This window comes from Falco naumanni, chromosome 2, assembly GCF_017639655.2.
Source record: "Falco naumanni isolate bFalNau1 chromosome 2, bFalNau1.pat, whole genome shotgun sequence".
NCBI classification, from domain to species: Eukaryota; Metazoa; Chordata; class Aves; order Falconiformes; family Falconidae; genus Falco; species Falco naumanni.
Genome location: NC_054055.1, coordinates 59,752,952 through 59,770,460, shown reverse-complemented (window position 1 = coordinate 59,770,460; position 17,509 = coordinate 59,752,952). Strand labels below are relative to the sequence as shown.

The 17,509-nt window shown below is 38.7% G+C and overlaps 1 protein-coding gene across 1 annotated transcript in view; it reads right to left on the bottom strand.

Annotated features, from left to right (window-relative positions):
• Window positions 1-17,509, bottom strand: part of ITGBL1 (integrin subunit beta like 1) — a 138,862-nt gene that overhangs the window by 18,442 nt on the left and 102,911 nt on the right. The gene's annotated exons all lie outside the window — the stretch shown is intronic.

Below are 17,509 nucleotides of genomic sequence, written 5' to 3'. Positions count from 1 at the left end.
ACTCGATCATGCATTCAGAAAGCAAAAATCCCTATAATTTTTCTTGTCCAGACCTGAGGAAATACAAGTCAAAAGCACAACCTCTGTCAGAGTCTTCCCTTCCATCAACCTGTTCACAGGAGAACTCCCCAGAGCTTAAAGGGGGAATAGACTCATCCAGCCTCCCACAGATCTGCCATTCCAAAGCCCTCAGAGCAGTGAGTATTGAATGTTCAGATGTGAAAAAAATTAAGATCAAGAACAGTCTTATGTTGCACATATAAGAGAAAAACTCAATTTAGGGTAACATTGATTTTGTTATTTCCTAACTTCTAAGAGTTTTCCTTTGTATTTTTAAAATTGTTTTAATACAGTGGCACTGTGAGCCTGCTCTAAATATGACACAAACCATGGATCAAAGTAAATACATTTGATGGTCTTGGGAAAAGATATTGTGTGCAAAAAAGGGCCACCAGAGACACAGATTAGGATGCAGAAAAGCCTGTTCCTCTTGGTCTAATTTAATAACAGCATCCGTGAGACTCAACCTGGGCCCAGACACTGCTCTACTGACTACAGAACCCAAATTCACAGTAGGAGCAACTATAGATACATAGCAAAAAAGATCCTCCAAGCGCAGCCTTTCATTGTGTACCCAGACAGATGAGCATGCACAATATTTTTTAAGCATTTGCTGAATGGGAAAGGACTGTTAAGAAGAACCTAAATGGGGCTTTCCTAACTGTAGGTTTTGTGACAATAAAACTTTCTAGGTCAACATACTGCCAGATCATTCTAAATATTTTTTTTTTTTTCAACTTCTAACCTTAATTTATTACATTTTTTTTCCAAAAAAACACCAGTCTAATTAACTTGGAGTAGGGGGGATCTTATTACTTATGGAAAAAAATCTCAGCTAATTTTATAGCTGTCATACTCTTCATCTTCCCAAGGAACAATGTACATTGCACTTTTGAGCTGACATCCTATGTGTCAGGATTCAGTCTTGAAGGACATTTTATGATCAGCTTAAAGTACAAGATTCTTAAAAAAGACATGCTGATAGAGACGATTAACAGCAAATGCTTCATGATACCTTTATAATATACATAGTTTTAAAACTATGTTGCGTTGGTAATTATATGAGGATATTTGTTCCAGAAAAAAATGTATTATAGAAAGTGCATCTACCACATCACAAAATACAGTTGTATTTGGTAATCATGTCAACATTTAAGACATGATTGTCTACAGAATCATTGCTGTTATTTGCCTGCATTCTCTAAACTACAATTATTTGCCAAGGAAAGCTACATTAGAAACTGGGAAAAAATAATTCCTTGGTACTTAAATATACAGAGACTTTTAGTGACTCCAACTCGGTACTGTTTGGGGCTCTCACACAGTCTCCTTCTATGCATCCACCTTAGACAACCTGGCTACTTTTAAAAAAATGTCACATTGCAGTGTCCCAAAACACAATCAGTCACCTGTAGGCAGACAGATACCTGATGAACAGGACCCATCTCTTGTGAAGACTTTATAAATAAATAAAAAAACACCCCATCTTTAACAGTGGTGTCGTGGCCAGCTAATGCTATAATAAGGAGGACGCCTGAAGGACAATAAAAAACAGTTTAAGCAAGTTACTTTGAAGAGAGAAGTCAGCAGAGTTGGAAAATCCTCCAGAGGGACAAGCAAAGGATAGTTCTGTAATGAGGCTCCTGCATGTTCTGTAATTAAGCATTACCTTCTGTAATGCTTAATTTAATAAGTCAGAATGACCTGAAAGCCCAGTGGCTGGGCACTTGCACTGGAATGAGAACAGGTTCCTCTCAGTCCCTGCTGCAATTAATATTTATTCATTTTAATGTGCAACAGTTTCAGTGCGGAATATCCCATCCCTAGGCAGATAGGGTATGTTTTTGTCATGTAAGAGATAGAAACTCAGGTTGTCTTCTCAAAATCAAGCACAAAGGGGATTTAGGCCCTACTTTCTCAAGCTTCTCATCTTAGCTGATGAATAAAACACCAACACATAGACTGAAAAATTCACATTCCTTGTTGATATATGTGCCTTGTATTTTATTTTGGTTGGCTCACACCTAAGTTCAGGGTACAATTTGGACCATTAGACTGTGGACCTCAGAACTGAAAGTGTCTTGAAACTGCACAGAAACCTTATTCAGTTAGTGCTCTGGAAAAGGATTTCTCTGAGCAATTTTTTTTACTTTTAAATATTCAAAGATATAGTTATAGTAGTTTAGTACTCCGCTGCTGAAATTGATACTCAAATTATTAGTTCATCATTCTTTTTCTTTTACAAACATGACAAAAACACTACGAGGAATGTGAGAAGGGAATTTAGTGGTGGCACTAAATAATTGCAACTTTATACTGGCTTCAAAAACATATTTTACCTCCAAAAGTACTGAGATTTGGTAAGATTATGTAAGGTGAGCTCACACTGTGGAGATAACAAATAACTGAAGTCCCACTGTTTATGAACAAATAACTACATAGAATGTAGCAAAATATAAACTTCAAAGGCTCAGTTTATCACCATATAGATAAACAACAAAAAATAAACAGCATTCTGGAACAATAAATTTCAGGTTGCTTCCCTGGGAAAACTAGGATAAGACGTCTGCATGGTAAGTTTGCTTCCGCTATATTACTGCTTTGTCAGATGAATCTGCTACTGAAGTAACAGAAGCCACACCTCATTCTGTGACCTTCTTCTCTTAGTGATTGTGATAAAATACTTACTAAACCAATTCAATCATTCAAAAGTAATTTGAAGCTCACATTATACTGAAAAGGGATCAGCACTTTACTAAACCTACTCTTTCTTTGTCTAGAATAATAGGTTTACCATAGCAACCTGATTATAGAGGGAAAGCTACTGCCAAACACATCCTAAATTCTCTTTAAAAGCCAGGGCATACAGAAACAATTAAACACAGGAGGAGACTGTAATATTTTGCACCTTCTCAACCATCTGTGCAAGAGCTACGCTTTCTGAGTAAAAAGAAACAAGTTCAACTCAGACATTTTATAGCAAGTGGCTTCCTCTCCTCCTCACTGAACTGGGAGAGTACATTTCATCAGCTGATGACTTCAGATGAAGGAAGCTTTATGCTGGAGGTTGTATTATCTATTGGTATTGAAAATCTTAACCCATTTATTGCAATGCAAGATTCCAAAAGTACAATAATTATACAAGACATTTATTTGTCTATAGCCTTAATATTTCCTCACACTCTTTCCTCCCATTGATGTCAACAAGGGTACTAACTTATTACCAATACTTGTTATTATTTGAAGACTGAAAAAAGACCAGCTCAATGTGGGGATTTTCATCTTTAAAGGGAATTAAATTGCCACATCTCATTTAAACACAGAAGTTTGTTAGATAACTGACTCCACAATTCTAAAAATCCATGCCTTAAGCATTTTGCTTTTGATTTTATTTACCATTTACCACAGCATTTTTTCATTCCTCTTGCCCAACATTTATGAAAACATAACTAAAATAGTGCCTAGACTCACATTAAACCTGCTCCCATGCAAATTGCTGTGACCATTAGCTGCACACATTCAAACCAGTTTCCAGCTGCCTATATAGACTGATTGAAAGTGTCTTTCATACAGGTAATCTTCTTTTTAAAACACTGTTCTAGAAGTGTATCATTTGCATAATAAAACATTCTTACCATGTTATTGCCACCAAAAATATCAGGAAGAAATAGCAATAACTTTCAACGTAAAAATAAACACTGAACATAATATGATGTACTTCACTGTTTTTTCCTGTCTATAACTATACAACATAAAGGATTTTTCTGTGCATGGTAATGAATTTTTATCTTCTAAATGCAAACAAATAAACGAAGTTGTTTTTTTAAAAAAACATTATTTTTAACATGTAGGGAATATAGCACCAAATTACACTGAATGTGTAAAAGCAAACCAGATTCATTGGTACCTCGTACAGATGGTGTTTCAGGCTAGTGATAAGTAGAAGGGAATGTGCCTGTAGGAAGGACTTTTCTGCCCCATGGCTATCCCAGGCTTAACATCTGAAAGCATTACCTATCAGAAATTGCAATTTCTTTGTTATCAAGCAATCTCAGGCAACCTGAGCACATTCAGTAAAGCTGCTGTGTCTTGCTGCCAGCAGAACCTATTTCATGCTGGATGGGAACAAATGATCTAAAATAATGTTCACAAATGGCAAATCAGAGAAGGGGGATGGGAAGATTTGTACAGAAGATCACAAAGTTTCAGGGGAGTGGGTGAGGGGAAGCATATGTGACTTAAGGACATTATAGATAGCATATAGCAGCTTCAGGTAAGCTAAACGAAAATTCACTGACTGAATGGTGGAGGGAAAAAAAAGACCAGTAAAGGAGAATACCAGTACCACAAAATGGGCAAACAAAATGCATCACTTGCTGAAAATAGGATGGACAATCTCATCACGCTTTGCTCATTCTGAGGCATTAAGAGCAGTGCGATCCAGCTGAGCTTGATCAATGTGGAGAAATTTATAGACTCAAACAGAAAGTAACTATAGACTTCTCAGTGGGCTCACATTTTATTTTGCATGTCCTATTCTCAAAATGGCCTGGAATGACTTCCCACACCTAAAATGGCTTTTCATTTTGAAAAAAAAAAACAAACAAACATATAAAAGTATTGTACTGACTAGACAAAAAATAATTCTGTTAGATGTGGAGGGATCCCTAGCTTTTCAAATGCTGGTAATTCTTGGACCTGGTTGGTTGGATGGTTTATGAGGTGCCGGTAAAAGTGAACCTTTGGAAGCATCTTCAGTATGTGCAAAGGTGTCCTTGGAACCTCTTTAAATACCTGAATATCTGGCTGATCTCACACACACTATGAAAACCTGGGGATTAGTTTATTACAAGGATTTTGGGCAAGTGAGAGCAATGTTGTACTTGTAATATATGAATAATGTCATCTGCAACCTCTAGTTATGTTGGGAAAAAAATGAGTTTTCCTCTTTTAGAACAGCTTTTTGAACTTATGTCAGTACAGTTCTGTTTGTCTCCAAGGCTCCAACATGTCTGAAGTTTTATGACAAAACAGCTAGATGGGCTAGCATAACTCTGGTGCTAGCTCTTCAGAAAAAGGAGTTCAACATCTACATGAAAAAAAATAAAATTCTCCTGCTGGACTTGAACACTTCTTTCAGTACTGAAAGTGCTGGTTTACCATCTCAGAGGAAAGAAGAACATCAGAGCTCTTAAATGTGGTTTAGCCTCTGTACAGAGTGTTCAGCTGTAGCTGCAGAGTGAGGAAGGTGCACTGTGCTGCTCATCACAATACTCTGATCTTCATCACAGGTACCAAAGTTAGTTCATTCCTGGTGAGAAGCAGTGGTAGGAGCAGACACATGTATGAGATTTATCAGTAACGTGGCATCCTGGCTTTGCTCTGCTCTATACCTTATGAGTATTTGCAGGAAAGACAGAAAGTCAACACCCCAGGAGAGTACATCTTCTACAGCAACTTCCTTGCATTTGAAACATCATATGGGAATATTGATGGTTTTGTATTTTAACTGAAGCTACAAAACCACAAAGGATTTCTTTTCTCTCTGGGCACAGGCTTCCTCTATTAGTCTGTTGGGGGTTTGTGGTTGGGGGATTGCTTTTGTGAAGAAATTCTGGTGAAAACTGAGGTTTGTACACAAGGTTTAAACAACAAGCACTTTTTTTTTTCCTGTGGTACATTGTGAAAAATAGAATTGTGCATTTATGTCCTCATACACAAGAAAAGTTGTGCTGCAGCTATTACAAGAACAACTACTTATTTGGATTTGAGTTGGGAACTAACTTTCTGTTTCTAAATAAATACACAGAAAGCAAACATGCCTTGAGTCTGCTCATAAAAAAGAGATTTTTTAAAGAGATAAAAAAGAAATCTGATCCGAGACCTCAACTACAGATGTAAAAGCTCTAGAGAAGAGCTTAACTGAATCATACAGACATAAAATGAAATGAGAATTGCTTTAATAAATCGAAATCTCCAAATTCAGATTTTTTACCTACTTTTTTTCAAAAAATGTGTACACTGAAGCGAACTTTTTGCAGGAAGCTCTGAGATTTTTGTTTAAATAGCATGAACAGTAGCTAAAGCATGTAATTGGGTTAAATATCTTTATTTTCCTTAGCCTTACTAGGCACCTCTCAGATGCAATAACTGCATCAGCTACTATATTCAGCATCATCAACAGGTCTGAAGTAACTGCAATCAACTATTATCATATAACTATATCACACACTTAGAAGACTTGTGTCTATAATTGGTAACTTTTTGTTTCAGGTTGCATTATCTCACCTTAGGTCCAGATGTGGCTTCAAAAAAGGCCAGGATACTTTCACTGATTTTTTATATTGATACAACTGGTTTTATTTTAATTTCCATATCACACTTGGAAAACCTACTCTAAATCTGTGTTAAGTGCTCAGTGACACTGGGACATCCAGTGCCACATGGAACACCATAGTCCCATGTGAAAGGACTGGGAACAGGTTGAAAGGTTTCACAATGCAAGGAGTTTCACAGTGGCTCTGGGGCGTTTCCTGTGTAGTTTCTCTTATCCTTTTCCTTTAGGAGAAGGTACCTAAAGTCCCATGTCTGCTCATCACCTACACTCAGTGTCTTGCAATGGCTGTTGGTATAAAAATTATTTATTTTGTTAAAGCTGCCTGAGACTTCCCAATATTGTATGTATGTTTTATGAAATTGTTCACTAGTACAAAGTACCAAGCTGTCCCTCACATAATAGGGTGTGTGAGTTTTTTCTCAGACAGAAAATGTATACTTCTTTTAATCTTTTGAAAACTGAATTGCTTTATAATGTGAAAGCATATTGGAAAAGGTCTGACAATGTGGCTTTTCCATAAGGGAGAGAAAAAAAAAAAAACAACAACAAAAAATAACAACACAGAAAACAAATATCCCTAAGATAAAAACCCTGGAGAAATAAAAGATGTTATCCCAAACAGCAGAACTTTCACAACAGCGCAAGCAACTAAATGTCCAGGATTGTAAAACTGTAAAACCAAGTGTTATGCAAGAGCAATTGCAAATGGCTGAGACTTGCCCCTACCCTCCACCCCCCACCCCCCCACCCCCTTCTTTAGTACACACAACATGTATGACTGGAAGCCTAATTGCACAGTTGGTATATGGCATCTGAAGTAAATGGTCTTCCTTTGTGACAGCCTAATAGTGAAATACTTCTTTACATAAATCCACTCAACAGCACCACTTTACAGATTTAGCATCAGATAGTCTTTTACAGCTCTTGCTGATCACCACTACCGATTTGTATCTTCTTTTCCATGTTGCTTTTCATTTTCTTTTTTTTTTTTTTTCCTCCTCCTTCTCTTTAAACATTTGAGTAAGAAGCGCTGCTGCGCTGCTAGTTTCCTTTTCAGATTGTTAACTTGTTGACATCTGCTATCATCAAACTGGCATGTCTCCTCCATCTGCCTCCTCTCAGTAGCAGTGCTTTGAGGATACACTCACTGAAGGCTGCTATTGTGTTTCTGCATAGCCAACCGGGAATTTCTAGAGGAGTTCCAGGAAAGGAGTCATCAAGAACACCACTGCCCGCTTTGCAAGAGCAGGATTTTAGCCATGCCTCGCCTTTCCTGGTGACATCCTCCTCAGGTCTCCCGCTGGGGGCATGCACTTGGCAATTCACTCACTGTATTAAGGGGACAAGTAGGACTACGAAGGCAATTACTGCTCTGTTTGAAAGAAATGTGATAGTCAATGTCACCACACAGAGGAGAGATGTGTGAAGAAGGCAAGAAAGAAGGTGGCAAAACACTTTCTAAAGAAATGTGTTGTTACGGTAGAGAACAGTGGAAGTAGAAGAGGAGGAGGAGGAATCCATGGCAGAAAAAAAGATAAAAACTAGACAGCATGGCAAATGTCACTCCAAAGATGTAAAACCCCTAGATTTCAGCAAGCCATCACATGATTTTTTCCTAACCTTCCTCCCCTCTCCTCTTCTTTCACCCCAATAAAAATAGTTCCTCTTCCTTCCATTAGCCTTTTTCTTTTCTGGTTTTCTCTCTGCAGGTATGGTTTTTTTTCCTCTTTCCACTTTCTCCAGTGGGTCCTCCATTCCTTTAAAATGTTTCACCTCTGGATACTAAACATTTTGTACTTGCACAAATCACCTTCTCTTTCAGATCACCCCATGTTACCTTCTCTAGCTTGCACTGAGCTCTGTCTTTTCATCTATTTTTTCATTCTTTCCCTCCAAAATGCTTTCAATAACTCAGACTACCAAGAAAAGTAACTGTAAAGAGATGCCAATAAATCAAATAAAGGATACACCGCACTTTACTAAACTAACATCTTTTCCATAGAATATGAAAAATGAAGTTGTGTTTGATTTAAAGGACCTGACCTGAGAATGCTTTCCCTTCACTTTGACAACTATCAGGAAAAATAAGTCTCATTTCCCTTTCAGTCTGTCCAACTGTTTGATGTTTAACATAAGCTGCTATAAAATATTTTCTAGCAAAACCCAAACATAATAAAGAGGCATGATCCAACAGTGAATGATATATGAAACACAAGGACTTTGTTCAAGAAGCTGTTATGGCTTTTGAGCCATTTACAGCTTTATACATTTGACTGCCTTATCATCCAGAGGATTGACTACTTACCCCTTTTTTACATGATCTGCCATGTAATGAGTCATAGCACTAATTCCACAGAGATATTTAATTTGCAGATTAATTTACTAGAAAATGTCAACTGCTTTGTGGAAGTTTAATCACTAAAATGTTAACCTTGTTCACTTCCTGCTGATGCCTGTTGTTTATTAGGTAGTAAATTTCAAGATATTTTAGGGTTGTAATACAAGCCTATCTATTAAAACATTTAAACTCCTAGACACTCTGCTTTTTGAAGCTTTAGCCAAGATTAAAGAGCTTTATAATGGCAAAACAACAATATGAAAAGATTCAACTGCATAGCAACCATCAATATTATTTGCAGACAACAAACTGCTAAGTTCGGAAACCATGGCAACAAATGACATCACACCATATCTACCTTATTGATTAGCTTTCACCTCAAGATTTTTTACAGAAATGAAAAACATTACCTAGCAACCGCATCATCTACTCAGTTGTTCCAAGTTAAAATGCTCTTACCCCTCACTTGCAAGCAAATTTTTCGGTTTTGTTGCCAACTGGCCAGATTGTGCACTAGCCTCTTGTTACAAGGCTCTCTATTTAATCTGTTGTAAAGACTCTGCCTTATGGCTCCTAAAATCTTTGCCCAAAATATAATTTTGTCTGTGAAATAATGCTTCTTCTCAGTGGCCAAAATGTTGGCTTTGAGGAAATGCAGGTAATGTGTAATGAGGAGATTAAAGGCATGATCATAGCAGCTTTTTAAATGCAAACTTTATCTGTAGAAAACCTCTCTGATTTCAAGTATTGGTAGTAAATTTTTCATTGCAGGTAACCCTGAGTTTACAGATTTCAGGAAGAGTGCACAGCAATAACAAAACTGAGCCAAGAGTTATCAAAGGAGACCAGCTAGTCACATTATGTATCACCCAACAGCTGTACTTGTTTAAACTTCTTGAAAGTAACACCTGAACTCTTTGTTCACCTGCCTTGGTACAACCCATGAGCAGGCAAGGACACTGTCTATTAAGTCCGAGTTAGAGAGAACAGGTGTAATTATGAGCTTCACATATTTGTACTCAGACTCCTTGGAAGACCTGAATAGAACCCAGCAATTAAAGACATCAGTTTTCAAGCTAGTCAAAACGCATGCAACAAGTAATTAAAGCCTACCGGTGAGGTCATGCCATTCCTGCAATGTCTGCCACGGAAAAGACGGATTTGTGATCAGCCTCCAAACCTTCCTGACAAATACAACAGTACTTTGAAACACTAAAATTAAGGCATTTTATTTTAATTAGTTAAGCAACTGCTGTGAAGTGCCTAAGACTGAAACAATTGCCTATGCATTAATACTGTTGCTAATTCTGAGAGCAAGAAATCAGGTTTTTCAGCGCGCATTAGGCCCAAAATTTCTAGAAGGATCACTGCTAAATAAGACACATGCTCCTGGTGAGATTTCTGCTTTGACCGGAACTGACCTTCATTTTGCCAAACAGTCACAAGCAACAGCTTTACCTGTGTGCTTAAGCTGGAGATGCAAAACACAGCAGTCTCACTGCGCAGCTGCCGCCCCTTCTTTACCACCTGCTTTCTTTCCCAACCCACGCTGCCACCAGCTACTCCGTGCCTGCTCTCAGCAGGACAGCCCACCAAAAACCTGACAGTGAGGAAACATGTCTGGGAGAGCCTCAACCTTTGGTCAGTGTCACCCACTGCACAGGAGAAGATGTGCTTGAAACTGAATGGAAACTAGGGACCAAGAAAGCACTTTTCACATCAGTGCAGGGACTGCTATACAACCACACAACATGAACTTCTGGGAGTGCCAGGGAAGGTTTGTATCTCACAATTCTCCCTACTATTCCTCTCTCGAAAGAGGGAGGGAGAGAGAAGAAACAGTCCAACATTCCCCAGAAAGCATTAAAAGCTCTCCAGCAGACGGAGAATTTAAAAGACATGACCAGTTATTAGGCCCTTGAAAATTTTAGTTAATATGATTTTGAGGGAAAACAGTCACATAAAATGTCAGTAATATGCTCAATATTTAATATTGCATCTCTTTTGTTTTAAGGATATGGCTACAATTTTTTGTTTTTAAAAGTCTGTTTAAAAAGTGAAAAATTTATCAACATTAATATATGGAACAAAATCAGATGAAAATAAGAATAACAAAATGTCAGGTTTTTTTATAGCATCAGAAACATTCTGAAGTCAAATGAAGCAAAAATAGAAAAGCTAATGTCTATTATATAAATCAGAGAGTAAGAGGATCTTTTACAACTGATTAAAAATGTTAAGACTGTAAAGCCTGATAAGTACTGTAGGGAATTCTATGCTAAATTGAAAACATATCTCCTCTTCTGTTTTGGAAATAAGTATAGATATTACAAAGTACTGCTTTGTCAATCTCCTCAGTCATCATGTAAGAACACAAAGACTTTCTACAGAACAATTGCTTTATTAAATATTTACAAATTCATCAGAAATTAGATTGCTGGCTAAAAAAGCAATCCTTTCAAGGAAAAAGCAATATTCACTGCAATAGTTTCTAGCAAAAAGTATCTGCCAAGCAAAAGAACTAAGAAGAGAAATCTGGACCTAGCCAGCGTACTGAGCAGTTTTATCTTTCCAGGCAGAGAAAGAATGCATCAAAGCCATAAGCTTTGAATGCATCAAAGCCATAAGCTGTAGTAATTTGTGTACTTTTTCTCCCTCAAAAAAGTTTGTCTAAGCAGGTTCACTAAATTGTAAACTAAAACTGCCTATTCCACACAAATGAATATACGGAGAGCTTAGTGTTCCCGGATATAGTTGTCACTATTACAGAAATCTGAAAGTAGATGCGACTCCCTACCCACTCCAGCTATTTAGGAGCATTTCTTTTCAACTTCAGAGCAAGGTAACTGCAGTGGAGAGTAAAGAGAGAACTCAACCCTTCAGATAAACCAGGCTTGTGAAATAAAACCTAGAAAAGTCACTTTCTGTACTTTTTTAGACTTAACAAAAAGCTCACTGTTAAAATAGCCAGTGACAAAGTCAACAAAGCGGGAGCACAGTGGAGATTTCATGTGAATTTAAAGGTGGGAGAGGTTGCTGGAAGCTTTTTCTTTCTTTTTTTGTGCTTTTGCATTTAGGGTAGGAGTAGGAAAAGTAATGTAAGTGGTTGCCAAGGCAGCAGAAGATGGCACATGGAGAAAAAAGACAACCATTAAAATGACTAGTTACACTTTGGTAAGCATGCTTTGGAATATGTACATGTAAGAAACGTAAACTAACAGTTTCCACCAAAGAAAAGATCCCCCAAGACTAAAGCCACAGCTGAGGATGAAGGCAAAATTTGGATGGGGAACGAAAAAATATTAAAAGAAGAGGGAAGGCTGGATATACTGAAAACATGCACATCTGGCAAACAAGAAGGTTTTGACAGCAGTTTCCTATATGAGGAGAATGGAAAACATCTGGCCATGAAGTCAAGACACAAAAGCAAAACCAGTTCCAGAGAAGAATCAGGCTTGAAGGATAAGTTTGGAGTTCTTCAGACACCCTGAAAAATGAAGAAACAAAGATATGAAATGGAAGGAAAGAAGAGCAAAGATGCCTGCAAATCACAGAATCATTTAGATTGAAGAAGACCTTTAACAAGTCCAACCATAAACTTAGCATTGCCAAGTCCACCACTAAACTATGTCCCTAAGCACCACATCCACACATCTTTAAAATACCTCCAGGGATGGGGACTCCACCACTTCCCTAGGCAGCCTGTTCCCATGCTTGACAACCCTTTGGGTGAAGAAATTTTTCATAATATCCAATCTAAACCTCCCCTGGTGCAACTTGAGGCTGTTTCCTCTTGTCCTGTCACTTGCTACTTGGGAAAACAGACTGACACCCACCTCACTACACCCTCCTTTCAGGTAGTTGTAGAGTGCAATAAGGTCTCCCGTTATTGCTGAGGAACAGACAAGGGAGGTAGGTAAATATCAGAGAGTTCATAGAATAATAAGTGTGTGATGGTGTGAAAAGACAAAGTGAAGTGATCTGCCAAAAGAAAGAACAAAGGAAGAGGGAGAACCTATGACTAACGATCAGCAAAATAAAGCAGATTAATCTTAAAAATACAAAGGTAAGCAAAAAAGGTGAGGATTACTAGTTCTGAGGAAGATACTCCAGCAAGTGGAAACTCAGGTGTCCTCAGGAGATTTTTAAGAAAATTAAAGACAACCGCCAACTCAAGCAGTGCTGTGAAGAGCGATAAAAGCTACATTATCCTCTAAAAGCAAAAGAACTTCTGTCCAAGTCAAAATTACTTTATTTATGGGAACAGCCAACACATTTTCCATAATAATAAATAATCAGATCCAATTCCATAGGAAGACAGCTCTGCTTAATCAAGACTTTCACCTTGCTGAACTATGAAGCAATATATCATTTTATAGACTGTTGTGTCTACTGAAATAAACCCTATTTCCTGCACCACCATGGTTCAAAACTTTGCCAGTTGATTTTTATTGTCTGAGAACGATCTTTCTGTCACTGCTATGGCCACCTTTCCTCATACACAGTGGCATCTAACCACCTCTGAACCATCACGTTTTGTATAGATGGAATGGTGGCCATAACATGTGGGAAACCTGGTGACACACTTGGCAATCCAGAGGAAGACAGTGTTCCCACTTGGCTGTTCAATCAAGCTTTTCTTTCAATCAAGATCTTTCTATCAGAAAAAATGACAATTCCTATATGCTGACTTGTTATAATTAGAGAGGGCATCAGGGGTCACAGTGAATGGTTGTGCCTTCTGAGTTTCACCATGGATCTGAATCTAGGCACATCGTTAGCAATCCACCTTCTTGCCTACAAGAATGAAGCAGGATTACAGCACCTGACAGCAGAGCACTAGCACTACTGTATTAAAAGCAGTCAGCCTGCAAAGTGGCATTATGAAAAAAAAAAACAACCCATCTCACAACCTACACCTTACAAGAAGGGGAAAATTGCAAAGAGCATCTCCAGATGGAGAAAGACCACATGGGGCAAACTGCTCCTTAGAGCTGCAAGGCACCATCTAAGAAGCTGATAGTAGCTCTTGTGCTGCTGTGAAAGTCAGGCGCTTCCTGGCCCTCGGCTCCTGCTGCACTCAAAGGAGCCACAAAAGCTGGCAGCTCTTAGCTTGCATGAGAGGCGGCGCCTCACAGTTGTGTAGTGCTTATAAATCCATCAACTCTGCTGCTCACAGAGGTATTGCCATGCTTGGGGCAGAAAGTACTCATGAGTCCTGCTGAGCCCTAAGCTCCAGAATATCTTTTGACAGCAGCAGGATCCAGCCCTGCTGGAAGGCAGCTGCCCCCAGAGCCAAATTCAGTTGTTGAGCTTGGACTCAACTGTATATCCACAACAAGCACTGGAGATGAACCAAGCACTTTGCAGCAAGTGTAAAGTAGTATTTGTTGTTCATGGCTTTCACAGAGAAGGATTAAAGTAGTATGACAGACGCAGGAGGCAAACCCCAGTGGTGAGAAACACTATTTCCCAGAACTAGGATGCCATCTGATTTTAGCATGGCATGAATTAATGCTAAAGCCATGTTTGCTCATATGGATTTTTACAGGCTATCAAAAATTCACCCCAGCCCTTTTCTAGGAAACATCAGAGTTCTGTATAACAAATAGGGAAAAAAACCAAACAATTACTGCCAACCAGATTGAACACAATGAGTTTGTCAAGCTCTGTCATACCTGATTTCAGCTGGAAATCAGGCCTAGATGGAGCATTCCCCATTTATCATAAACATTTGATTAGAGAAACAAAATAGGCCTGGTATTACCGGTTTAACTTTGTCAAAATTGCTCTAAGCACAGCATGAACGTGGGATTTACTTTTATTGCTGTTTCAGAGAAAAGTACTCCAAATTACTCAGACAAATTTTTAAGCTAATAAAGATTTTGTTTTGTTTTGCTTTTTTTTTGTTTTTAACATCAAACAATAATGAACTAAACATCATTGATTTCATAAAAAAAAGGTATCTTGGCTCCTCTTTGCTAATATAGTCATAAGAAAATTTTATTTAAGCCTCCTCGCAATAGTTCCATGCAACTGAAAAACGGGTTTTATTAAATTCCTGTGCAGGAAGATATAAAGTCCCAGCAACTGCTTGGATTTTAACCCTTCTCCCCAGGAAACCTGAGTTATGGCAGAGCACTGACAGCAGCAAATAAGAGGCTGCCACAGAAGAATGAGTAATTTTGCTGCTATTTTCATTTCCCCCTCCTGGAGTGGGGAGGATAGTGATGCTTGGTGCTGAGGGAGTGGGAAGAAATAAGGAAAATAATCAGTAGAATTCATTATTTTTTCTGTGAGAAAAAGTGGGAGGCATAAGTTATAGGGGTGGTAATTGTAGATCAGACAAGGGCAGAAACTGATACTCAGTTGTGAGAGGAAAATGAGCAGCGGAGACATCAGCTGAAAATAAGCAGCAACCACATGTACTATAACATCAGTAGCATGCAAAACACGTCAAAACTCTTGCAGTGCACATACGTGCACACTCACAGAAATGAAGCATTGATAAAGAGTCAGTCACTCCTTGCTTCCTTCCCAAGAGCACCAGCCTTGCCTTCTCCCCAGCAGTGAGACTGACACCTCTCAGCATCACTGCTGGAGACACCAGGTCTCTCCACCTTGCACAGTAATGGCTTGGCTTTTAGAAGGTATGATGGGAAAAGGGGTCAGCAGGCAGAGCAGCAGCAGGTCACTGCCAGAGCAGGCTGTGTTGCAGCCGACCTGGACAGCCTGGGATTGTCACTCTCAGGATCAGGAGCCCAAGCAGAGGCAGATCACAATGACAGAATTTAATATTTTCCTTGAAGTCTTCGTTATCAGCACTGCTACTTAAATGAATGACTCATTCATCTATCCTGTCTCAAAGATCACAACAGGAAACACTACACCCATCTCTATCTCTTTCTCCGCTACTTTATTTATACATGTAATTAATGAAAAAGAAATGTATTTTCCAAGAAGTTTCACTACAGAAGTGAAAACTCTCTACAAACCAAATAGTTTATACAAAATCAGAAACACACATAAAACAACACACACAAAACCCCCTCACTTTTAGTATCTATCTGAAAGACAATCTAAGCTTACCTTAAAAAAGCCACCACTGCTACGCTGAAATTCAATGTTCAGAAGACCAACAAAATCAGCATACAAAGCCAAACAACCCCCACCTCAAATATCAAGAGACATGTGAAGTGCAACATTGCCAACGGGTAATGGTTTTAAACTCTAGGAAGGTAGATTCAGACTAGATATAAGGAAGACTTTTTTTTTTATGATGAGGGTAGTGAAACACTGGAACAGGTTACCCGGAGGGGTGGTAGATGCCCCACCTCTGAGAAACTTTCAAGGTCAGGTTGGATGGGGCTCTGAACAACTTGATCTTGTTGAAGATGTCCCTCCTCATTTGCAGAGGGGTGGGCTAGATGACCTTTAAAGGTCCCTTCCAACCCAAACTATCCTATGATTCTATTTCTGTTTCTGTACTGCAAATGCAACTATTTTCATGGGCGTTTTTCCCCCAAAAGACCTTTATCTGAAAAACGGCAAGTATCTTGTATACACAAAACCCATGAAAAACCACATGCCTGCAAGTGTTTCTAAAAGGCAAAAAGTAAAAAGCAAAAAGCAGAGCTTTCACAGTAAGCTGCACCAAAATCACATGATCATATAGTTTACCATGACACTGGAGTTCAATATAATTTTAGGGAAAATAACCCCACCACCACCCCAAAATAACAGATTAAAATAACTTCCAAATAAAGGAAAATTTGGAATGGCAGGTACAGTATAGTTTGCAACATGCACACAGATCTGTGATATGTGCATGTGAAGGACACGAGTCAAATGGTGCAATTCTGTAATTTTCAACAACTGCACCCAAAAACCAGAACAAGCCCCTGGTTGCTTCTATATAAAGAGTAAGAAATTACCTGTGAGCTTTCACCCCATCCTTCTGCTTCTGTTAGGAAGGAGATAAAACCGTTAAGGATTGTTCTGTACAGTCTTTCCAAACAAAGCTGGATCCAAAACTCAGTTATCAGCATGAATACAGATGCTTAGCAGATGTTAACAACTCAAGCATGCTGCTATGTTAATGTGGTTTCACGTCTGCAGCTAGATCTTGTATGGTTAACACATTATGAAATACAAACTCAGGACTTTCTGTAGAAGATCCTATGGAAAAAGCTTTTAGCAATGCTGCAGAGTTTTGAGCAGATCCATGGCCTGTGTTCCTAATGAAATTATGTATTTGTCTGAAGAATCTTATTAACTCCTAGACAGCTGTATATACCATACAAAGCCCTTGATTAGATGTGATCTATTGTAACTAGGGAGATGCGGCTGGAACTCAGGCTACATGGAAATTGGATATTTGTCTTCTGTAGAGAAATTTGTAATGAAAATAAACTCAATTTTAAGAATGCCTGTGACTTCAAATATCTCAGTAAAGGAGAGCCCCACTAGTTAGTGCAAAGGCTGAAGTGAACGGTAAGCTAGCCAGCAAGGGATGTATTCTTGCAGAACCTGAAACCCAGAACAGTCTCTGAATTCCACCCTTCAGCCCTCCTCTTGCCATCAATGCTCTCTTCCCGGGGAAGCCGAGGCAGTCGCAGGGCTTGCCTGCTGCAAGGGGATGATTTACTGAGTGATGAGTGACACTCCAATTCTTATGTACTTGTTACACAGGGACATAAAATAACAACAATATGTGCAAAGATGTACAAACCAGAGATATACACACGCTGAGGAGTGTCTTAGCTTTTCCTTTC